The 26102-nt window shown below is 38.2% G+C and overlaps 1 protein-coding gene across 11 annotated transcripts in view; it reads left to right on the forward strand.

Annotated features, from left to right (window-relative positions):
• TENM4 (teneurin transmembrane protein 4) overlaps positions 1-26102 on the forward strand; it is a 592138-nt gene that overhangs the window by 86763 nt on the left and 479273 nt on the right. For 10 of the 11 annotated variants that reach the window (XM_039718527.1, XM_039718526.1, XM_039718530.1 and 7 more), the window contains one exon: positions 6711-6853. The exons of the other annotated variant lie outside the window; for it this stretch is intronic. The gene's annotated coding sequence lies outside the window, so the exon portion shown is untranslated. The remainder of the gene's footprint in view (positions 1-6710; positions 6854-26102) is intronic. 11 annotated transcript variants of the gene reach the window in all.

The following is a 26102-nucleotide window of genomic DNA, read 5'->3' on the forward strand; positions in this document are numbered from 1 at the left end:
GAGACTAACTCCATTGGACCTTCACTACAAATTGTTTTAGTTGGTCTCCTCTTCCCACTGGCAAGTTATAAACTAGTTTTTTATGTTAGTTCCCTCTATTTTATGCTTTTCTTTCTGCGACATTGCATCTGTCCTACACTGGCTGATGTATGACAGGAGAAGGGCTGTTACATTTGTACATCAAATCCTATATCTGTAGTTTGCCCTACACAGTCAGAAAATATTTGTAGGCTTTACATCTGATAAAGGTCATCTTCTGAAATGCAGAGGTGCAGAAGAATCTTCCTGAGTCTGAAGACAGATTAGCTGCAATGATCTTTGCTATGGTTCATTTCTTTTGTAGAAGGAAGAAGCTCCACTACATTTGGGACAGGTTTACTGTTGCTTAACAAGAACTGTGAATCATGTCAGTGCATTGTAGCTGCAGCATGGGAAATTTTGAGCAGAAGCTGAGGTAGTGGAAAAATTTCAGGGGAGTTAAGAAATAAACTAATAGTGAGAAGCAAATACCTAAATTCTTCCTCCTTAGTCTGCCACCAACTTCAGGAAGGAAAGATGCAGAAAAACCCCGCATTTTTCTTTACAAAGTTTAAACAGGAGACAGAACTCTCGGTGTGTCACTTGCCTGCTAGAGGTAGGATGACATGAAATATGAAACTGTCAAGCAGAGAGCAGAACTGATCCAAATCTGACAAGTCTAACATATTGAGCTCAACAGTTTTGACTCCCTCTTCTCCAGTCCCATCACCCAGGCTTACAGCTCAAGTGTTTATGCATCACTGGACCATCAGCAGCCACCTCTCTCCCATGAAATGGTCCCCACCAGATGCTGTGGAACAGCAGATGCTTAGTCCTGGAGACCCATGCTGAAACAAGACTGCTTGGTAGCCCATCTTCTTTTTCAGGCACTACTTCATTCAAAATCATACATTCTCATTACTCCCACTTATTCTCACTGGCTCTCCTGCTGGAACGGACAATTCCTCCTGCTGGAGGCCTGGGAGAGACAATTTTTATAAGTCAGTCCTCCAGCTACCAAAAAGTCACAGAGACAAGATGGTATATTCTGTCTTACACCATGTGATTGCTCTTACATCTCTTTGTAAGAGCATTCCATACCCATTTGCTAGATTTATTTCCATCTTGGAGACTGAACACATTTGAATGAGTGAGTCCTGGCAAACATTTCAAGCGCCTGCCTCACTTCTGGCTGAATGCTGAGCATTTATACGGTTGGGCTGTTGCATGGTGTCTTTCAGGCTCTGAAATCTTGGATCTGTTGAGATGGTTCTCCTGCAGCTCCATGGGATGCTCCTTTTGTCACCAACCATCTGCCAGTTCCTTTGGCTATGCAGGTATAAAGTGTGCATGCCAACCTGACTGGTGTCAGCACTGAAAATTCCCCAGTACTGTGTGCAAACAGAAGGTTCTGTTCCAAGTGTGAGGAAATATTGTATCATTCTGAGGAAAACTCCGAATGCCCCTTGGGGGAGAAAGAAAAAAAAACAATTCTCCTTCTTGTCAAGATCAAAAGGTAATACAAGGATGGGGAAAATGTAATTTATAGTAGGATGAACACATAATTAGCTAACAACTTATATAGAGAGGGGTGTTGATAACATCAAAATCTGTGTATATCAACTGCAGGCAAGGTAGCCACATGTGACCACAAGGCAGAAATTGTGTTGGCAAGGTGGACTTGACCCAGAGGATCATCTTTGAGTTCCATGAGTACTACAGTACTTTAGAGCTCTTTCCTTTAATGAAATGTGTCCAGAACCATTTACTGGCAACTCAAGAAGTAGGTGAAAGCCAGTTTTGAAAGAAACACTTTGTTTCTATTAGTTTTAACATGTGGTCAGTATTCCAGTAAAATTATCTTTGTATGTGTTTTATTTTCTCTGCTCTCACACAGAGTTATTGGAGTGTATCACCGCTTTTGTACTACCCATGGTGACAATGATGACACACAAACAGTGTGCCTGGAATCATACTAAATATTTGCATAGCAGCTGTGCCAGATAGGTTCAAGTTTTACAGAAGAGTTCACTTTACTGCAGGGAATTCTGCAGGTACCATATCAGTCATTGGCCACAGGTTACTTCTTCACATTCTCAGCTGCATGCAAGAAAATTGGCAAGTCTGTCTCCTAGGATTATATTCCTCTTTGCATGGTTTAACAGCTGGAAGCAGTAGCCAGTTATGAGTATTTTGGCTTTTGTGTGAGTACATGGAAAAGCCCAAGAACAGAGACTGAGAAATTCACTACTGTGGCTTCATCTCATGGACTGAGAACTACAGGATATCACAGAGACTTGCGGGAAGCTTGGAGATCATCTAGCCAAACACACACTGCTCAAAGCAGCATCAGCCACAAAAGCCCAGGGATGTGTGCACTCACGTTTTGAAAGTTGCCAAGGATAGAGTCTCCACAGCCCTTGGAGATGAACTGTTCCAGTGTTCAAGCAGTCTTCCCCCAGTCCAGAAGCTTTACAGGACTAATGTGTTTTCGTTTCTCTGTTGATGATTCTCTAATACAGAAGACACATCTGTGTAGAATAATAATGTTTAGTCAGTAGACCAAAAAGCTCTCTTTGCCAGCCTGACAGGTTACCAAGCCTGAGTCAGGGAAGTATTCATAAATAATTGAGTTTTCTCAGATGGAGCAGTGTGACCCTTGGCCTCAATATTATGTATCTTATTTTATAAAGGGTGTTCTGGGGAAACATGCAGAATCAAGAAGAGTTTTGTTAAAGCTGAAGGACAGTACTGGTATCATAGCCAATTACTGTGCCTGTTCCTATTGATGATAAATGGGTCTGTCGTCTGTTCATCTGGCATTGAGCCTCGAGCCTTATATAACAATTTGTGGCTATACCCAAGGGTTAGATAGTTAATGTTTCAGCTTTTACAGGTCATCAGAATTTTTCAAGAAAGATAGATTTGGTAAATAGCAGTCTGCAGTAGTCCGGAGGTGGAAACAAAGCAGTATTCAGAGGATAAGGTCTGTAAAATGGGCCAAAACTTGTCTGAGGAAGAATCTTTTCAATTTTATTTCAAAGTTTAGGGATAGGAGAAAAGTGTGACAAAAGAAAAATGCATCAAAGGAGCTCTGGTGAATCCAGGCTGGCTTAGCCTTCATGGGTTAATAGATAATTTGAAACTGCTGTTTTCAGTGGCTCTGAAATTACAGGAAGTGGTTTGAGGCCAAGCGGGAATAATGACTCCAGGAGACATAATTTCTAGGGAGGAACTGAGGTCCTGCAATTCTGCTTTGGAGGAAACACAAGCCACAGAATGAAATTCCTTGCAGTTTCAAGGTTAGTAGAAAAGCTGATGGCTCAAAGAGAGAAATCTGAGGAGGGAAGCAGAAAATATGAAATTGTCTCTGTGTGTCTATGTGTGTGCAATGTTGTGCCACATCGCCAAACCTTTTGTCCTTTAGCCAAGAATCTGAGCTGAAAACCCCTTTTGCAAGGTCCTTCCAAAATGCACCACAGCTCTCCAATTCCAAGTATTCATGTTAGTTCAACATAGAAATGTTGGGATATGGGTTTACAAATGTTTTATTATTACTGTGCTCAGATAGATAATGGATAAGCAGAAGATAGAGGGAGAGAGGGAAGGAGGAAGGGAGGGAGAAGGGGAGAAAGAGGCTCTGCTCATTTGACATTTCTCCAGTTAAGAAAACAGTGATGGCCATGCACAACTTGCACCACTTTCTTTGCTACTTCTGATGGCTTTCTATCAAAAGACTTATATCCAAGAATCACAGACAAAGAGAAAAGCATGTCTTTACAGACTGATCCCACCAAAGCAGCAGAGGCACAAGAGTTAGCTCAGTCTAAATTTAATCTGCCAGTCTCCCTGGAATCAGTGGAGAGAGGCACCTTCACAGGGCAATTCAGAGAAGGAATCTGACTGCAAGGGCAGCATTAACCTTTATGACTGTTCTGCTTTTGCCGAGAGTCAATGGGATCAATTCATAGCTGAGTGGAGAAGACTTATACTGGCTAAGAAGCAGTCCCAGTATCAATAAAACTACCACAGTGGGTTCTCTGTATCACAGAACTGCCATATGTCTCCACTTATGGGGATTGGGTACGGGGCTGTGGAGGGAATTGCTTTTCTGGGCAGGTTAATGTAACAAAAAGCGAACCGCTCTGCAGCCATTAATCTCCCTAAAGCCCATAGTCTCAGTCCTCCTGTGCTGTACTCTGTGCTGTGCTTCATTATGGAGTCTTTAAACACCTCAGCTAAAGAGAGAGAAAGTAATTTAAAAAGAAAACACAGCTTTGGCTGCTTTCATTGGATTTTTCGAGAAGTAAGGTTCCTATTGGGGTAAACTTCTTAGACTTTAAAATTTTGTTTATATTGTATTACAAAGGCCAAGTGCTATTAAGTGGACACCCAGAAAGAATGCCCATTAGAATGTTTAATAAATAGAGTATTAGATAAATTAGAATATTTAATAAGTCAAGGTAAACTAAGGTATGAAAATTGTGAGTTTTAAGTATTTTTTATTTTTCCTATTTCCAGTTTAGTAATAAAATCAGATGGTCATGCTCTTATTTTTAATAATAATCTAACATACAGTACTTTAGGAACTATAGCTTCAAGAAGAAAACATAAATGAATGCTTATAGTATAAAACCTGCTTTTATTTAATACCTCAGAGGTTTGGTGGAGGGTTGTTTGGATCTTTTTTATCATCCAGAGGTATCCAATAACAATTTTCTTTATTTTAATTATGTCTGGAATATACTGCTTATTGTAAACAAAATCCATATAATGTGCATATTTTAGCTCAGGGATTTGAAGCATGTACTGGGCTAGGACATGTGCTGTATATTTCCATTTGTTTTCTTATTAAAGTTTTTCAGGACTTCTGAGATACCTTTGAATAATCTCAACTTTCTGCTGTGATTTTTCCTTATCAAAATAATATTATAAATACATTTGTCAAGCTCTTGGTGGAGAAAAGCTTTACTGTTTCTGATAGTTGCTTCACTGCTGCAAATCAATATACTGCTACTTACATCAGCCAGGCTACTGTTTACCCCAGCTTGAATGTCTCCTCCTTCAGTTCCAACATTAACTCAGTTAAAAATAGTAGTTTTATATTTAAACCTCTGTTTCCTGAAGTGACAGTAGGTGGGCCAACTTGTAACATGATCAACATTTTAGAGCATTATCTCTACTGGAATACATTTATTCCTAACAAACAAAACATAATGGCTTTCTGGAATCCCACTGCTTTAATTTTTGCAAAAAGGCAATATTAATTAAAGAATGAAAAATGTGAGCTCTAATATAGCATGCATAAGTAGCATACATGTGCATAAGTAGCATACAACACAAAATTTTTGGTATCTTGTTATATAAGTAATTTCCTGAAAATACTTGTGGAATGGGGTGATGTGCTGGGCTTGCATATGGGGAGTAGCAATAGTGAGATGGGGGATCACAGAGTCCTGTAGTCAATGCATAACTTGTGATTCAGTGCAAAGTTTAGTTTTACAGTAAACTTAGAGACATTTGAGATGCCCCAAGCCATTTTAGATGCCCAAGCTTATTTAAGAGACTGGCAGAGAAGATGCAGGATTTGCAAGAAACCAGTGCTTTTCTGGACAGCAGCTGAAGGACAATCAGAAAAACTAGGGTATCTCTAGTTGCACTGGACAGTTTTATGTGGACAGCTGAGCTGGGCGGCATCTTGCATCTGCAGTCACAAATTTTCAAGTTATTTTTTTGATAACACTGAGAGGCATGCTAATTGTGACCTATGAAAAACTGTTGGCCCTTAGCAAGATCATATACTGGCTCATTTTCTCCACTGTGCCACGCATTGTATTAGTGAGTGCTGTCACTAAACAGAGTGACATTACCTAGTGTGTCTCATGGAAAATATAGATTCAAGTACCTCTAAAACTGAGAGTTGTCTTCAAGTCCCCATTAAATATAGAGCTGCTAAAAAAAGTGCCCAGGACATTACTGAGTGAAAGTGTCTGAGCAATATGCAGTGAGGGACTGTGATGGTAATTTTGATAATGTATGTTGAAACAGGTGGACTCATCCAGGTGTCAGACATAGTGTCTCTCCTAAATTTCTTCCAAAAAAGTAATGTAATCTGCAAAAACCTACAGTATTTCAGTGATATTCTAAAATAATGAAATATGCTTTATTACCAGCATTAAGCATAAAATATAGGCAGAAAAGGAAGAAAAAAATGCAGCTAGAAAGTTTGTCCCATAAAAAACATCCTGCCTCTTTCTCCATGCTTAAACATGTGTGCATGCTACTTTAGGTCCAATTTCATTCCATTCAGCTTGAAGCACCTCATATTTGATATATTCCTTATCCATCCTTTGAGACCATATCTAATGTGTGATGCCACAAATGGATAGTGGTATGGTGTGCATATCTTGGGCAGGTGCAAGCCTGGGACATGTTATAACTATTCCTAAGGAAAGGCAGGTGGACATGGCTGGCCTGTAGATATGGAGGTAGATACCCATTTACCCATATAAATACAGACATTAAACACAGGTACCAATTACTGTCTGATGTGATAGCCTGGCTTCTGATGGAAGCATTCTGGCAGATAGAGGGAATCTGGATCTTAGAATGCTGACAGCTGCCATGCAAACAACCTTAACAAATCCATGCCAGTCTTGTCTGACACTCAACACCTGGCTCCTTTTCTGTAGTGAGGATTGCTGGACCATTGCAGTGGCGCACTGATTTTTGTGGATGGTGATCACAAAAAGGGAATTGAGAAGAGACCACTCGAGTTATTCTGATACATGACTTCAGTGTTTTCTATTCTTAGACAGATGAGGATCTGAAATATGTAAGTACACTATCATTGGTTTTTTTTAGATTTATTTGTAAAGATGAGTCAAAGAAGTAAAACTCTTAATCTATCATGGGTGTGGTATTTAGACATTTATAATTTTCTTTTGATATGTGTTTGTATTGGAGTAGATAAATCAAGATTGTCCTCATGATATTTTAAGCACTGTTATTTGTCTCCATGCTTGTTTTTTTTAAAGAAATGGAAAGATCAAAAACCATGAAATTATATTTGTGGTATCATTTTAAATTTATTGTCTAATAAATAGCGATCACTTGGAAAATTCATTTTTTTCCTGTGTTGTTAACAAGAGGTTTAACCAAAGTGATTGAATCAAGATGAGAAATGATCCCAGGTTCCTGAAGCTTGAATAAATGATAATGTCAATGTTAATATGCTGGTCTGGAAGTTCATTTGAAGTATCAGAAATAACCTAAATATAATTTCATGTCAGCTCATATGCTACTTAGCATAATTTATTCCTTACCAGAGAACCTCCATTGCCTGTGTTTTACCAGCATTTCCAACCCACCAAATATTTACCAACACTCTATTGCAGGAGCTATTTACTCCTGCACACTCCCACTTCAAATAAAGATAACACTTCTTTTTTTTTCCCGCCAAATAAATTCTATATTGATGTACAACTTTATCTTGACTCTCACCAACACTTTTGTGAAATTAGTGCAAGCAAAATATCACATGGATACGCTATTTCTGATTCATCTAATGATGTTGCATAAGATGCCTTTTAGATCTCTCTTATCTCCCATAAAAAATGTTTGTGTGCAACAACTGTAGAACTTGTCAGCCACAGAGTGCTGTACCTCAGTTTTACAAATGAATGTCCATCCCAAAGTATTTCAGACAGAACAAAAGAAATTTGAAATGTTCCCATGCCAAGACTTCAGTGAGCCATAAAGATTTAGAAACACAATTGAGTTTATTTCTACATCTTGAAGCTGGGAACACTGTACTTTTAAAGTGCAGAAACCAGTCAACAAGATCTGTAATGGACATGTAAGGACAAGGCTGAGTCCTATGATATTCCTGGTTTTGAAATTTATCACAGGAGAATATTTTTACTCAGATAGGGCTCAAAGTACAGCTTTATGTCTCAAGAATGTACTGATTCTCCTTTGGTTTTAATCAATAGACATAAGCTTATATATGTTTTCTTCCCCCGGCCCAGGTTATAAAGCATATTTCAGATTATTGTGTTTATATAGTAATGAGACTATTCTGAATTTTTGCAGCTTTGGACAAGTTTTTAAACATACACATTGTACCAGTGACAGGCAGATTGTTCTTGATAGGTCTGAATTAAAATAAGTGTATTTTAGAGAATATTTTGATTTCTGACTGTAGCTAATTGGTTTGGTAGAAATTGGTGTAACAACAGTGGCATTATATCAAAGCCCTTCTTCACGTGGAGGTTCACAGAGTTATTGCAATAAAAGGAACTATAGCCTAGGCATCTTCACTGCACTAGAGGGAGAAAACAAGGCTTTTCAAGACAAATAAAAAGTGGTGAGGTAATAGTAGAGCTCTGGCATTTTGTTTCAAAAATTAAAATAAATAAAAAGCTTCTGAGTGGAAAAATGAGACTGTTGGACATTTTTGCAGCTGTGCAGATATGTAAAAGATGCTGATGCTGCCATGAAGTATCTGCTTAACTCTAGATAGGAGCTTTTGTATCATAATTTGTTCAGAAACTATTAAAATATCTCATTCCTGAAAGAAAATGCCCTCCTCATAAGTATCAGGACATTCTTAAAGGAAGAATAAAAACTTGATTGCCAGAAATTGTACATTTTAAGAGACCTATCAACCTAACCTAGACTTTTTGACAACTATGGAAACCAGCCAAAATTGTATTAAAAAGTAGTATTGTGCTAGGGGTAACCATGCCTTGTCAAATGTATGGCATATACCCTGCTGTGTGCATGGATATTTATGGATATGCCTATACAACATCAAATCAAGGGGAAATAAACAACTTATGGAAAGGTGAGCTAATATCTGGTTGTCCATGGCTAAAATATACAGCATAAATGCATTGTCCTGGCAAATGAAAGTGAAAGACATAAATGAAAGGTTATTCCCATAGTAACTCAGTAGTTCAAGGACATTTATCAGTACTACATATCTGCTGAAAAAGAGTGGATGGGGGATTCATTCATCTTAGTTCCCTGTGGTTCTATCTGCTTGGAAATCGCATCCATTGCTACCTGTATAGGGAACCCTGACAGCTGGGGACAATTTGAGTTATTTGTACAATGCATCTCTCCACATGTCACCAGGAAGGGGATTTACATTTGAAATTGGAATTGGTTTATAACCTTGCAGAAATGCACAGGAGTAATACATGGATCTTATCAGTATGTCTGGCCAGTTTAGAGTTCCTGTAGAAATGTTGCCACATAAGGATCTCCTGAGGTACTCAGATATCAGTGTGATTAGCCTGGCAGACAGACCTCTGTATTGGGGAAGCAAGGTCAATGCCCCTGGGACAGCAGGAGACATAAAGATTCAATAATAATACCTTATTATTCTATCAAGTGATATTTGCAAAGCACTTCAAAATCATTATGTGAAGGACAAAGGATGCTGTATAGACAGAGGAGTAAAGGCTGACATTTCCACAGTGCATGTAATTAACAGAATTCCATGCAAGTTTGGCCTTTGGAAGAAAAATAATCTTTGGCTGCACACTGTGCATGTGGGGCTTCCACAATAAACACACAGGGAACCACTGTAAGGCATCTACAGAATCAAGGCTATTGCTTTACTTGTGCCATGTCCTCAAAGACCCTGAAGTTCAAAGACCTGTTACTACAAGTTAGGGGGTTCATGGAGACAAGAAGCATGCAGTACTTGATAATTTTTGGTTTTGTTGTTTCTCAAAGCACCTCTTGACCTAGCTGAGTTTTGGTGAGAAGCTAGACTATGTCTAGGTAGGAATATCTTCCCTGAGCCAGTTTACGGGAGGGGTTGTGATTCCTCGTATTAAGGGATGGTCAAATTAGTTAGCATGGTTTTTATTAGTTTCTGCTAAGAAATTGACTTTTTTTTCTGACACTTCTGACAGTCTTTCAAGCTACCCAGACTGCAGACTAACACACTACAAAATAAAGCACTTGTTGCTCAGTGTCAGGGTTCATCTCTATTGTTATGCAAAAGGGACAAAGGGGACACAGGAGATGACCTGAAATAGTCACCTGACCATACCCTTATTTCACACACTGTGCCCCACATGGTTTGTTCTCTTTGTGATCACATTGCAGTTTTGGGTCCTGCTCAGCAGTCAAAAATTAAATACAGTGGTGTGGCCTAGTGTGGAGAACACAGGGCTGAGCTGTGGTAATTTTACATCTACTCTGGATTTGCAAGGGTTTGATAGATAATATCAGTCTATGCCACACATTTATATAATGAAATTAATAAGATTGGCTGACATTAGAATAAAAATACCCCTTAGCACATGCATAGTTCTATTATAGATATTTTTTTATGTTAATGACGTATTCTTTCCAGAAAATGGGCCCAGTTTGTGAATAGATTATATACTCACACCCTTGAAGCCTCCACTATGCAAATGAATTTCCAGTATCCTGGAATACAGAAGTACAGTGCCTCTTTCATTAGATATGGATCATTTCCATAATGAATGGTTGGCATTGCTGCATGATAATTTATCAGGATTTGGGAAAGACAGAGAATGCCAGCAAACTGGCAGATAAATTTGATTTTGTTTTTAGAACTGTGAAAAAAGACAACATATTTGCTGATATGCACAGTAATTTTACCTCAGACATAAACCTGTTGGAAGAACTACAGTACATGAAGTGAGGCACATAGCTCCCCTAGAAACCAAAAACAGCTTTATAAATTGAATCTTTTAAAGTAATTTAAATACTGAAAATGTGCTAGCTTCAGGTTTGAAGTCACTATCACTAGTGACTTCAGTCTGTGAGAAAAAAACATTCTATGATAGGTGCAAAGTGGTTAAAAAAGGAAAAATGGCTAACAAATTTTTTTTAAGATTTTCCACATAAAGGTAATCAGATATTTGAACAGGTTGACCAGGAAAGTTGGGTAATGTCTGCACATGGTGACTTTCAAAGAGTGGGACAAGTTCTTGAACTACCTTATATATCTAGACCTGCTTTGAAGATCTCCAGAAATGCTGGTCAAACTTGAATTATTTTGTGATTCTAGGAAGGAAGGCCATCAAAGAGGAAAGTTCAAATTAAAATCTGGAAAGCTAATTTTTTCCTCATCCAAAGGCATCTCTGTAGCTTTGTGTGTCTTAGTGGTGTAGGGTGTTTTTCTCTTTATCCCAAAAGTGTAGAAGGACAAGGCCACCTTCTCTGACAGCCCTTTGAAACAGTGTGAGAAGAGGTCAGATAAATTTGCTGATGCTCATATTTAGCTTCAGCTAAGCATTAGCTGATGTTCCATTTCTCCAAGTTATCACTTTTGTAGTGGGGATTTAGCACTAGTATTTCTGCACTAGATATACTCATGTAAAGTAGTGGGATGAGATTCTTAACTGGATACTTTCCTGTCCTTACAGGTTCTGTTCATGTGTCATATCATTGCACTTGCTGTACATGAACAATGAAGGGAGCTGTTATCAGTCACTTCAGAATATTCCTGTTAAGGAGGATGTTAATCCTTCTGGGTCCACAACTGAGGCTGTTCATAACAGCAATATGATAGACACAGTAGACAAATCCAAACTGCCTGAAGAGTCAAGATACGGACCAAATGGCTTCTCCCATTTTTAAATTTTCCTCCCAAAACCACTGTGATTTGCTTCAACATCAAGAAAGACAGCCAGCCAACAGGCAGGTCATACAGACAACACAGACAACACTTACTCTGGAATTCTCCTACCGTCTGCTTCCAGCTTTCTCATCTCCACTCAGTTCCATCCTTTTATCCTTTCTTCTTTTTCCTACCTTGACATGAGTGGGGGAAGCTTGTTTTTCTGCTTGTCTCCTTGTTTCTGCACTAAAAGAAGGCAAGACTGTAGGCAGAAAATCACCAGTATGTGTATCAGGACTGAGATTTGCAAAGAAGGCTCTGTAGCATCCATTATATCTATGCTGTTCTCACAGTAACTCTGCATTGAGCCAGAACAGCAATTTCAAGCTCTTCAACCCTCACAACAGTAAGATTCCTAAATTGGGTATTCTTCTCACGTTTTCCTGACGTTGGATCTAGGCAGTCAAACTGCTCTTCTCTTGCCCACTGTATTGTCTTCCCTGACTCTGATCTGTGCCATATTCAGTGGCTCCAGCTGCTCTGTCTGTCTGAGATACTCCTTGAAAGGTGTTCTCCTGCCTCTCCAACTTCGCACCCTGCTGCATGAGTCCTAATTCACCATATTTTAGTAAAACAGACACAAATATGGAGCGAAGGGTGTGTGAAGCAGAGGATTGTCTGAGCCACGATCTTCTGCTATGTCAACTTCCACTGCACTTGGGTGGCCTTCAGCTGATAAGAGACATTTAAAGTTTCATGATTTTGGAATAGTTAAGGAGGTTTTCACAGGGAGAAGATTTACTGTGAAGCTTGTAAAGTAGATCTTGAAAGCAGTTTTCTGAGTATTTTTTTTCAACACCTGTTTGGCTAGATAGCACAGTCCTCAGTGTATCAGCAGGTACAGCAATTATGTATTTTAAGTTGGTTCTTAAAAATGCACCCAGCCCTGTAAAAATACCTTTATCCTTTGCATATAATAAGGATGCAAGACCTTTTCACCTGCTTCTTATCTTTCTGTTGCAGATAGGGCAGGTGGAATGAGGGCTTCTTCCACAAGAAGGTGAACTCTGAATTTGGTACGTGATCCACAGGACAGAAACAGTTAATTCCTCTGAACAACTTCTTTTCCGTAGAGATGGCTTTTAAAAACAGAATTTAATTAAATCCAATGTCCTTTTCATAAAATATTTGAGGGAAATCTTGTATGATAGCACTTGTCAGTCAATCCTGTACTATTGTGGTTTCTTCCCCCTCCCCCCCACCGCTTCCCTTTTTTCTTTTAATTGACATCTGTCTGGAAGGGCACAAACAAATCACAAGCTGGTATCATAACTAGGATATTGTGAAACTCTTCTCTTTCAATCCTTCAGTTTTTCTGCTGATAAAGATAGATAAATTGCAAGGTCTATATTAAAGGTGCAAAGGGCAAGAAAGTGAGAAAAGCTTCAAAAAGCATATGCAAAAAAGATTCTGGAGTATATTGAGAGGACACTTTTTAAAATCATATTTACCCTATATTAATAAGTTTTAAAAATAGATGCCAGGTACTGCAAACTCTAAAGTTATCATAAAATTAATTTGCCTTTTCTCTACAATAAATCAGACTCAAAATAAGGATATACTTAACATTTGAAGATTTGATGGTTTTGATGTTCCCTTTCCATTAAATAGTGATGATATTTCTAGCAGTTCCCAGTATTTTAGGTGAAAATTTTAGTGTCTTAGTTATATGCCCAGTACTTTTCAAACATCAAGTTCAGGACTTGTATAAAAGTCTGTAGTAATATTTCCTACTGACTTTGTCATTTATTTCCATTTCACTATGGAGTGAAATATTAAGTTATTTTACATTTGCTAGGGTTCCTGTAATCGGTTGTACTGCATTTATCTAGGACCTCTTATATTTCATTCCCCATCTCTGGAAGTTTTCAAGGCCAGGAAGTTTTCATGTTGGGCAGCACTTAGAACAACCTGGTATAGTGTAATGTATTCCTGCTCTTGGGAGGTGTGCTGGAACTAGATGGTCTTTAAAGTCCTTCACTGGCCTGTATCATTCTAGGATTCTTTATCATCTTCTGTGATAGTTTATCATACTCAGTCAACCTCACACTGCTTTACACCTGGCTTTAGCTGCTCTTTCAAACCATTAGTACACAACCTAAACAGGAGTTCATACAGATACAGCTTAAGTACCCCATGCAGGTAACAATAGGTGAAAGTATGTTTAGGTCAAAGGATTGCTGAACATCTTTAGCAGAAGAATTATTATGTGCAGTGAAACAATTTTCTTTACAACCTATGCAACAGTATCTTTGATGACAGCATTTTCTATGGTAGAAGGATTCATTTTAAATTCAAACATTATAGCCCACCAGATTAATAAACAACATTTGTGAAATAATAATAACTCCCTGAATGTGTTTTTTTCACTCAGGAGATTGTACATTGATATTGAACAGGTGTCTTTCTTCAGGATCTGGTGGTGATATATGGCACACTATTTGCTGGGGTATTGATGTACAGGGAGCCAGACTGACAGATAGGTTCAGCACGCATAAAGCCTGGATGTTCCTACTGAAGTGTAGAGTTGCGTAACAGAACATGGACAGATATTTTGCTAGAAGGTTCTTAAGTTCTGAGATTTGTGTTCTCTCTTATCTTTGTTCATGAGTGGAGACGTGAATAAATCTGAAGCTTTCAGAAGGTCTTTAAATACATAAATAAAGAACACAGAAAGACTTAAAAATGTCATCAGGTTTAGGTATCAGCAAGGACAGTTAACTGGGCATCATCAGCTCTGTTTTGCTGGAGATGCTTGAAGGCAGAAATTTTCAAGACAAGAAATCTGGCTTTAGTCAAACGTTGCAACAAAAAATTTAGAAAATACTATTTGGTTTTAGAGTGAAAACTAGAACACCTTTCTTTTCCTCCATTAGTCACTCATATGTTCAACTTTTCAATACCAACATGGAATTAAGTGTGTGTTCACTGTGTATTCACAGTGACCCTGCCAATTTCTGCTAATTTGCAGACTTTATCTGAAAATATTAAAAAATAAAAATAATAATAAATTATAATAAATAAATAAAATCTAAATAAACAATTAAATAAAATAAATAGAGCATTGTTTCACAGCTTGACTTTGAATAATCTAGGTGAGACCATGGTTAGTACATTTTGACTGAGGGTTCTCTGCCCTTCATAGGTGTGATTCTTCCATCGTACAACTGTAAGTGAAGACATACATCTCTTCCCAGTGGGAATAATTGGTTTCCAGCATAAGTATGCCTTATGCCATTGCTGCTGTTCTTCCCCTGTTGTAAAAGAAATAAGATGCAGAGAATCCTGACACTCATAAACTCATAAATGAATTTAATTGAAAACTGAGTCCTACAACACTATAGCCATACAGATAACTAGCTGCCCTCAAAAATGACCAAGGCATGTAGATAAAGAAGTATGGTCTTGGCTTTTTAAAGCCTGGACTAGTGATTCTGCACAGTGCAGGAAAGAAGGCAATGATGGTATGACACAGTCTTGTAATCTCATCAGGGAGCTTTAGTTCCAGATCCATTTTATAATAATTTAAAACCACAGCTGTGTAACTGTTTTGCCAAAACCAAAAAAAAAAAAAAAAAAAAAAAGGAAAAGTTCTTTTAGAACTCAGGATGAATGGATGAATATTTGGACGACATTGGAACACCATGTTCTCTAGAGAGAGACCAATATACTTTTAGCAAGGCAACATATATTTTGCCATGGAAGTACATACAGCCGCATGCCTGTTCTGCTGGTGTTAAGGAGAGTATTGCACAACTGTGCAAATGACAAAGTGGCATTTGGATTTGACTGGTTGCAAACCGTGATAAATCTGAATCTGAGTAAGTATTTAATTGTATGAAACCACTGCCTGGCCAGGCCTATCACCAGGTTTGGTTTTATTTCATCAAGCTTCATGCCTTAGTGCTGCTGATGGGTAGGGAACAAAGTGAAAGGCACCAGTTCCACAGCACTTCTGGCCATCAAAAAATGATGAAGGCAGACCTGAGAGAGATTAATTTGTAAAATAAAAGATGAAAAAAATACATCTGAGCAGGAGGGACAGCACAGAAAAGAGGGGTAAGACTGAAGGGAAACACAAGAGAGAAACAGCAAGTAGAGCAAGACCAGAGTTGAAAGGAAGAGATGGTGACGACATGGTAGAAACTGTGGGAGCATGATAAGGGGGCTGAGGCAAGAGATGAGCTGAATTTCTACCTATGTTCTGAACCTGCTTTTCAATAAATGACTATATGGATTACATCAAGATGAAGAAACCTACTTTCATCTTCTGTTTAACAGTCTCCCATTGACTTAAACCTGCGTTAAACCTGGCAGTTCATGTCCTTGACCTTTTCTCCTGGTCACTGACTAGTCATGACTCCTTGGAGCGAACATTTTGCTCCTTCAGTTGATGGCTGAGTTGCAGAGACACACGCATCAGCCTGGGCACTCTTTGTTTATAGTAATGACTCTTTGTTCCAAAGAAAGAGAATTTTTGTTGGTCCTCTCTAATTTTCTGTTTTACATGTGCACTAAAATGAGCACCAGACCAGCACAAGAAGGGAATATTGGCAGATCAGTTGCTACTCAATCATGGAGTAATACCAGGCAGACTCTATACTTGTTATTCTAATCACACCTTCAATTCACAGTGACAGATGATTCTTAGAGGGCAACTGACCTAGACAATCATGAAAAATAGGGGGATTAGGACTGCGTTTGACTTTAAAGGCTGTTTGATGGGATGGACTAAATGCACAGGACAACCTCAAGAATTACACAGTGTGCCCGATAACATTGTCAAAATGCTTCTTGGACTCTGGAAGGCTTGGTTATGTGTCCACTTCCCTGGGTAACTCAATATCTTAAGCTTTGATTTTACAGGCTGGTCTTACTTTTATTTAAGTTGAAAAGCTTATTTGCAACAGTTTTGCCTTAATGGTTTAGTAGCTTATTTATGAATATAATGTCATGTCTAGACTCTCTGAGGTTCCTTAAAAATTTTATTTAATTTTTCCTTTGTTATTGAGAAATCTCTGTCCTAGAATCTGAATGTTAAAGAAATTTGAATCACTGTATTCGCTGGATTAGGGTACAAGGCATATAGCTGCAGGAGTGCTCCATGTTTCCTTCATCTGCAAAATGCTTGGATAAAAAACAAGCATCAATAATTTTGCTGGATTTATTGCACAGAAGGAATTTAGCTTTAAAAAGACAAGTAAAATTAAACTTACAGCTCTGGGAAGAATGCCAATCTTTAGTATTAATAATTAATTCTATTGTTTTTAATTCACTTATAATTACATAAGTTGATTTTTCTTTATTGCTAATTAACAAATATTTAATTGCTTTAACAATTCAGTAATGTTCTTGATGACAAAATATTTAAAAGAGGATGCAGTGCAGAGAATGGCTTTAAGGGATTTTGAGGGGTTTTTTTCAAATTGTAGTTACTTAATGCCAACCAGCACTTTCAATCCGAAAATATCCCTTGTTTGTAGAGAGGCTGTGTCTTCAAAAATAACTAAAGGTTAATTATTGAATCTATCTCAACTACAGTAAGTCATATATTAAATTAAAAGCCTGTATAAAATCCCCACAACTCCAAGTGACCCAGACAATTAGATCAGTAACCTAATTTAATGGTTTCATAATTTCAAAGATTTTTGAGGTCACAGAAACCACTAGCTCTTCCACCTTGACCCCCCATTTAATGGAGGTGATGAAATTTCATTCATTCCCAGCTGGAGCCTAGCAACTTCTATGGACAACTCTTAACTTCTGAAGATGCACTAGCACATTATGAGACTGAGGTCCCATCACACAACAGTGATTTAGTGGTCACATGTATTCACTATTATTATTTAATTCACACTTTTTTCTAGTGTGAATGTGTTTAGCTTTGCCCTTCAATCCTTGATTTGCGCCTTTCAATACCAAATAGAGTGTACTTCAATGTCTGTCTTCTCTTGGATTTATTTGAGCACCCAAAGTTTTTATCTTCATGTCTTTTCCAGTACTTTTACTTTTCTTGGCATTTCATTTACTTGGGACAGGGGAAGTTAATTGTTCAATTTCTCTATTGATTTCAGGCTGCTTCTGTTTTCTAGAAAATGCCTAGCAAATTCTGAGAGCTTAATTTTTTTAACAATTTTCTTAATTCTAACTTGGGAAAATAATTTCAGTTTCTCCCACCACTGCTCTTTTCTACTAAGAGCTGCTGTTTAATTTTGAATTCCTGGACAATATCTACAAATTAAAATATGACCCTTCATTGTCACCGACTCCCAAACAAAAGCCTGTCAGTTAAAAAAAAATATATATTTATGAGTCACCTGCTCTGCTCCTATAACTGCTGATAACAAGCAGATGGGAAGGAGCTTACTTTAGCCAACTTTTACCTTTCAGTCCAAGTGTTTCCCATTATTGTGTAGCTACTGATCCTATGTGAAAAGAATTCTTTTCTGGTATTTCTGTGTTAGAACTACAAGAACCGTGATTTAATAGACATGCTTATAGCACATTATACGTTACAGGCGTCTTTTCAAAGATTTCAAAGCCACATCTTGACAGTTTCATTTTTTTAAAAAGGTGCCTTTAATAACCGTTTCTTGCTGACTTAAGAAATGATGAAACAAAGTGTAACTTCAAAGTGTTGGCAAAATAATATGACTTATACAAATGTAGTTGTAAAGTTGTTTCCAGTTACAGTAGTAGTAACTCGAGACTGATAGCTGGTTTCCTCTTTTGCAAGTGTTTCCAATTTAAAACGTATCTTTTGGAGTTGTTCCATGCTCTGTTACTATTCTAGAACAAACCAGTTCATTCAACTGTATTTTCTAAAATTATTGAAAGCAAAACAATAAACAATACAAAAAACTGTAATGAATATGGTAAGTAGTTAAGATACTTCCAGTTCTTTCAGCTAAAATGCTGAAAGACATAATTAACACAAGTGAAATTAAAGAGATCTGTAAAAATTAAAATCTGAACATCAGGACTCATGTGTCTCTCAACACAGGGTTGATAAACCTACCAACAACTTTTACATGTATACTGTTACAGGCAAAGATGTTTTTGCCTGCTATGCAGTATGGCCAAGTAAAAGAAGGTAATGAAAGATATTAATATTTAAGTAGTTAATCATACATTATTAATAGCATTTAAAGTGGCATTAATTAGTACCCTTGCATACCTTTTCCCATCACTCCTCTATGTTGCTGATCAGACTAATCATGTAACCTTACTGTACCACTGTCCTTTGACCAGATGCATAATTATTAATTATTATTCTTACTGCTGGCATTGGGACAACTAGACTTCCCCTTCAGAACTGCTTTCACAGTTGCAAAATTTGGAACTTATGCAAATCAACCCATGGACCCCTGTAGGTTTTATTATTCTATTCCTCTTTTTCTCCTTTAGATTTTTTTTCCCCCTCTTATACATTTTCCTGTTGTTGCTCCTTTCTTCTTCTTGTCTTCCAATAGCAAGGGTGGATTTCTAACACTGGAAAGGGAAGACTTTTGGTAATGAGGACACTTAAGACCAGGCACAGATTATCTGCAGTGATAGTGAAATTTCCATCATTCTGAGAAGGAGTTAAACAAACATCTGTCAGGCATGACCTCCCTCTAGTTTAGCCTGCCTTGGGGCAAGGGGAGGATCTACATGACCCCTAGAGAATTTTTACTAGGTATCTGTGAGTGGAATAAAGCAGGTTGGGCTCACCCTGCTCATGATTATGACCTGATCTGTCCCATGCTCATGTACCTTGCAGTGCTGTAGAAGTCCAGGAAGCATCCTGACCTTGCCTGAAATGTGGTGCATACCTGCCTGTAGATATGTGCTGTAAGACATATATACACAAAACTGTACACTTGGTGTGGTGCTTGGGGGCATGGTTTGGTGGTGAACTTGGCAGTGCTGGGTTAATAATAGTTAGACTCAGTCATTTTAGGGATCTTTTCCAAACCTGAATGATACTACAATTCCATGGCTTTTCCCCCTCAATCGTGGAAATATATTGACAAAAAAAAGACCTGACAATGATTTTAAGTGATCTTCCAAGATCACTTTTCAACATGTTTATTTTTCCTCTTGGTCATCTGCATTAGAATTCATAAAGAGACGTGGTTTGCTGGCAGTCAGAATAGAAGCATACTGATTTCTTTACAGTGTTGTCAAGACTTAAAAAGATGAGTTCCTAGTAATGATGTTAGTTGTGCATAATCCTGTGTCCAGAAAAGGATTTTATGCTCTGACAAGACCCTTTTGTTAGTGTTTTTGGGCTAGCAAATACTTTGTGTATTGAAACCAGTCCCCTTCCATATTCCAATTGCAGCATCTGGTCCTATTGCACAATCTGAGATTTTGTGTCTTCCTCATCTGAATACACTCTGTGGTTGGTGATAGCCCAAGTAATGAATATAAAAACACCTCAGGTTCGTTGTTGCAAAGTGACATTTCCTTTACTCCCCCCTTTCACTGCTTTCATCCCCTGCCCTACAGGAAATCTTAATGAAAAGACAGAAAAACAGGTAAAGCTCAACCCCCTCATCTCCATCCCCAGTCTCAAAACAGAGACAGGTGTTGCATTATGCAGGGGGAGTGTTTTCTTCAGTAATATTATCCTGGGAATTATCTTAGAAAGATTGACCTGTGAATAACAGCCAAGCCTCAGGGTTAGCCTCACAGTAATTATCTGCTAGACATTTTCACAAGCCGTATCCTTTCAGGTCAAGAGGCAAGCATGAGGACTCACATCCATACTTCATGGCAAATTATTATTCAATTACAGTGACTTTTGAACCTGACCAAATGTAAACTGAATTGTCCTTCCTTTAAGATTTTTATTTTTAACAAAAAAGTCCAGGGAATTTAAAATGCAAGATAAGCAGCCCAGACAGTATGCAGAGTCTGGGACTGTAATAAAACATTTCAGAAATTCTCCATCCACACAGTTTTGGAGGGATCTGTATTTCACAGATGTGTCTTAATAGCAGTTTGAGCTATTTGGTGTCAGGCATTCTTCAGCAAGCCAGTTCATGACAAGGAAGTCACTCCAGTGCAAGCATCTCTGTGCACAGAGAGGATATTTTAGAAGAACAAGACAGTCATGATGCAGCAACTCATGAGCTGTATTAGCCTGACTCTATTCTGAGATGCACTCCTAGGCAGATTTCATCCCAGCTGGAAGGAGCTAGTAGTATCAGATCAACAATCAGAGGATTTGTGCGTGGCTAGCTCATGTGAAGGTGTAGTCAATATCCAAAGTTTAATGAGGGATAAATCCTACCGGTGCATGCTCATAGTAAGTGTCTCCTTGTACATCTCTGACCTACCCTCAATTTTTGCCGAATCTTGTTTGGTTAAACCCTAATTGTGAGTCTATTCTTGAGCCAGAGTTGTGATGTGGTGGGGTACCATAGCTCTGTAAGCTAAAAAAATATATAAACCTCAGGGAAAAGCAGTTAGATATTGGAGTGAGAGTACAAGTCCCATGGTAGCTCTTTTTCTATGAGAGAAAACATTTTAGCTTTATAATGCAAAGGCAGTACATGGTTAACAGCTTTTGGATAATGTAAATTCCTTTATTCTTTCAAGGTCATCAGCATGAAAACCTATTGAAATGAATCTGTAAGTGGACATAATCCACTTCAAATCATAACTTGCAGGTATCTTTCTTAATCTAACTTATTGCAGGAATGCCTTAGACCATGGAGAGGGAACTAATTTGCAAATGCACTTGACTTGTTGTTAGTTATTGGTATTCTGTGTTTGATGTACATTTTGCATGGGGCTTAGCTTGCATGGGGAAAAAATCAATAAAATCTGTTTCAGTTTTGTTTACAGTTTGTTTCTCCCTCTGGCTGCCCGTGGTGGTTACATATCAGGGTCTATTCTAGGACATGAATGTCTAAAACCAGGAGGGTTTAATTTGATTTTTTTTTTCATCCTGGGTTTTATAAAGGTTTTGTTTTGAGATAGTATGAAAGAGATTTCTCAACAAAATGCAAGTTTATTTTGGAAAGGAAGATGACAGAATCCCAGGCTAGGATGAGGTACATCTGATCAAATGTAAATATTCACAGCTGAGACAGTCATCATAGACTGATTTTTTTTAGTCAGTGGAGAGAAAGAAGGACATTGAGGTTGAAATATTTTTCATTTCAAAAGACACACCTAAAATAAAACCACATCATATATGCCTAAAATTCTCTGCTTCTCTCTGGGGAATAAAAAGCAGCCCAGGGTGACAAGTTTGGACAGAGAGTGGAGATGACTAAAATGATATGATTTTCCTTCCTATCTGCATGGGATCTCTCTCTGTCACTCATGCTGAAATTGCTTCACTGTGCAGAAGAGACACGCTTCCTCAGATGAAAAATCAGGGCTAGAGATTAATGTCCTAACAACTCAGATACATGGTGATGATCCCATTCTTGCTAGTAGCTTGGCTGCCTGGCATTCTTGCCTGCAAAGGGGAAAAACTTCAACAAGGAGAAAAAAGAGCATTCCCTTTCAAACAGCCTTTAAATTGGTTCTGAGATCAGTTAATAGGGAAGGAGTAAGGTTCTGTGGTAGCAGAAACCCTGTCTCACCTCTTTTTGCAGAGCAAGGTTTGAACCTAAATCTATTTTTGTTGTGAAAGTTTAGATCAGTATGTTTCTGCATAAAAGAGTAAGGAACCGTGCAAGGTACCGTTGTCCATGTCTTGGATGAACAAAGAGAGGGAGGGTTACTGAGGTTGAGCAGGGCTGGCCAACCTAGGAAACTCAAACCAAATCATTGCAGTTTTTAAGCCATAAATGTGTGCAGTATCAAAGGGACGTCCTCTCTTTAGTGACCTCCTCTGCTCTCTTTCTGGAGACAACTGTGATTAAATTTTATGCATGATCTTGACGGGCAGCAAAGAAAAAAAAGAAATATTTAATAGACTTTTAGACATGATGTGGGAGATCTTGCTGTAGTGGAAAATCCGTAAGAGAGGTCGCAGAAAGTAAAGGATGACAATGACTATACAGAGTAAGCGTCAGAAGACAACTCTTACTGTAAGTTCATCCTTTCTTTGTCAGATAGAACAAATTTGTACTGACTGTCTGTGAGCCTTAATTCCTTGCTGCTGATATGCTTTGATCTTATGGTTAATGGCCATATAGACAGAATTTAGGATAGTTAGTTAGTTAGTTAGTTAGTTAGTTAGTTTGTTTGTTTGTTTGTTTGTTTGTTGTATAAGAGGTATGACATCCATATATTTTGACAGTATTCTCCCCCAGAGAACAAAAATGAAAACTAGAAAAACATCAACATAAAATATCTCAATGGCTTGTTAAAAACTGTTGGTTTAAGCCTGCTGGCCTAAAGAAATAAAAATGCAAGAGAATCAAGGTAAAATCCAACCTCAACAAAGGAAAATATGATATATCTGTCCAAGAAAAATGTTTCAGTTGATCCTATTCTGTGGTTTGGGTTTTTTTTCTTTCCTGTTCAGCTTTGTGGCTACCTTTGTTGTGAAAGGGAAAACAGTAAGCAAGCTCCCTCAAGTCCGCCCAAGATATATTTGGTCCTTTTTTTATTTTTTGGGATTCAACCAGTGAATCAAAATGGGCAACAAAGCCAGAGTCTTGCCAAACCCCTTCAGCAGTGTAAACCAATGGCTACAGTATGCATTACTGATAATGATAGTGGGTGATGTTTTTATTTTGCAATGAAATATGCTATTACTTCATTTTAAACCTGAGGCAAAGTTTATCCTGATGACAAACAAGTGTTGGCTGGAGTGACCTCATAATGAGGTCCAGTGTATGGGAATGCTGCCCTGAAAATATGTACGGAATACTGGAAAATCAAAAGACAATGAAGACAGCAGTGACACAAAGTCAGCAGAGCAACAGTCAATAAGATGTTGGCTGGGGATTAAAGTTTGATTATTAAATTTAATGAAGTGGTGTAATACTATACTTTCTTACACATGGATAAGAAGAGTGCTTGGTGCAGCCAAACTGAATAGTAATAATACTAATTTCCATGAGGAATTTTATATTCCACTATAGTATAAATATTTTTTGTTAAAAATAATAGTAAAAAAAGCAGCCATGACACACATATCCTGGTTAGATTAGACTTCAATCAAATGCCCGTTGGAGTGATATGGAATTGAGTTTTTCAATCAACATTTACCATTATGATTTAAAAGAAAATTAAAAAAGTTTTTTGCCTTTCAAAGAAAATGAAATATTTCTATTTTTTAGCCTTTAGGTAACTTGATTGTTCTGTTGAATTTCTGTCAAATTGGTAAATAATGAAAAAGTATTTTCTGACTATTTCAATGAGGAAAAAGGAAGTTAAAGGTTAAATCTTAAAAAATAGTATGTGAAAGTTAAGAAGAGAGATAGCAGGCATGACAGCTCAGAGGCAAAAAGAAACCTCATTGTAATCTTCACTGGTTAAAAAAAGTCAAATTTTTGCAATTCTTTAGCTATGTTATCAGACAAGACTTCTAGTAATTCCCACAGAAGGTAGATGACCTATAGGTATTTAATGTATTCATGAAAGTTATGAAGAATATTGGGAGAATTCAGAGACTGGAGTGGAGACTTCCACATGAGGAGCTGAGCCAGAGCCCCCATTGACTTACAAATGCAGTGAACAGAAATATGTGCAAGCCAGCACCTGTGCTAGGCAACTGTGCTATGTACATCAACACATGTCAAAACCAGGCCTCTCATTAGTTCCCACCTCAGGCTGTGTTGGATACACGGGAAATGCATGTCCAAAAGTTGGACATGACTCACAAGGAAACAGGTGAAAAACCTGGTGCTGTCACTGTTAAGCCAAGCAGCAAATTTATTCTGCCTGACATTTCTTGTGACTGGACTCAAACTCCTTTTGCCCTCTGCATCAGTGTAAAGGCAACTCCACCATCCCACCATGTCATTACAGCCAATCTTCCAGCAAAATAAGAGGTTTCCTAGATTTGTCAGCTAACAGACTGGCATCTGTTTCTGTTTCTCTGCTGGCAAGCTTTTTGCCTTTTGACCTTTGCTGTGTACACGAGGGATGGGACTTTGCATCCAGAAGGCAAGACCCTGGGTTGAGCATCAGGAGAGAAAAGAACTGCTTTTCTTGATCAGGTCATTCCAATCCCATGACTTGTTTGACACCCAGCAGTCCTTGATTACTCAAAGGCTCTGAGAAGTTAAATATTTGACCTTACTCTGATGTCTAAATTGCTCTTTAATTGCTTTATTTGTAAGCCAAGAAGCTGTATACCTCTTCCACATTCTCAATGAGTAGCTAATTAGAGAAGATGTGAGGTTTTCCAGGCAGCAGTTTGTTGAGATGACTGTGCTGAGATTCATAACTGCGATACAAATAAACAGTCCTTCTTCCATTGATACTAAGAGTGGTGAAGCTGACGCAAGCCAGCTGGGCCTGGTCTTACAGTTTATTTAACAGTAAACTATCTAAAAATATTGATTTGCACTGTCTGTGCTTCTGCTCTCTGCCTCTGACCTGTGGCCTCCTCTTGTGTAAACACACATTCTTGGGTTGGTGAGAGACATAATGATGGTCTGGTTCCATAAGCTGAAATCACATTTGTTTAAAAGGCCTCCCTAAGGACACTTCACCCACTGATGGTCCTTATAAATCTGACACTAATAACAACATTGTGACCTGGATTGCAGTGCGGTAGTACTGACCCAAAAAGGCACAGGCTCAAACACCATGAAGATCATTTTAACACATTACTATTTATACACCAAGAGATTTTGAATTTAAATTGCAATATATAAAAACTTTATTGATGCCATGGACCTGCAGTGGAAGTGGCTGACTCAGTATGGAAGACTAACTAGCACTTGGCTTGGCCATGCTCTTGTCGCCTGCAGTGGTGTTTCTGTGACAAAGAGGAAAGGATGCTGGTTGAATTTTGAGGGGCATGTTCCTCTTCATCAAAAAATTGAGGACCTGAGTGCCCTGGTGGAGTGACTGTCCCTTTAGCACCTATTATCCAGTCCTGCCAAGAAACACCAATCAGGACAGGATAATTGAGGCCCACATGGGGAAAAGCACTAATGTAATGTCCTGAAGTACAGATATTTTGGAATGTTTAGGAAATACTTACTTGCTGCAAAGATGAATCTGGGTCTTAGATTAATCTTTGTAGCAAATGGTGGGAGAATGGAGAGTGCAATTAGTGGGAGAGTGCAGTGGAGTAAGGTTGGAACAGGGGGCACTAATTGCTGCTGGTGATAGGTGGGAGGAGGAAGATCCTCAGTCAAAGAAGAGAAGTGTGTGTGCTCAGATGAGCCTTTTCCAGATAATTTTGTCAAAGACTTCCATTCCTTTTTCTTTTTAGTAAAAAAGTGGTACTTGTTTTTATTGGATAAGGCCAGAGGGCCATTATCACCAGACTGTGTTATGA

This window comes from Passer montanus, unplaced genomic scaffold (assembly GCF_014805655.1).
Source record: "Passer montanus isolate IOZ18808 unplaced genomic scaffold, ASM1480565v1 scaffold4, whole genome shotgun sequence".
Classification (NCBI taxonomy): Eukaryota; Metazoa; Chordata; class Aves; order Passeriformes; family Passeridae; genus Passer; species Passer montanus.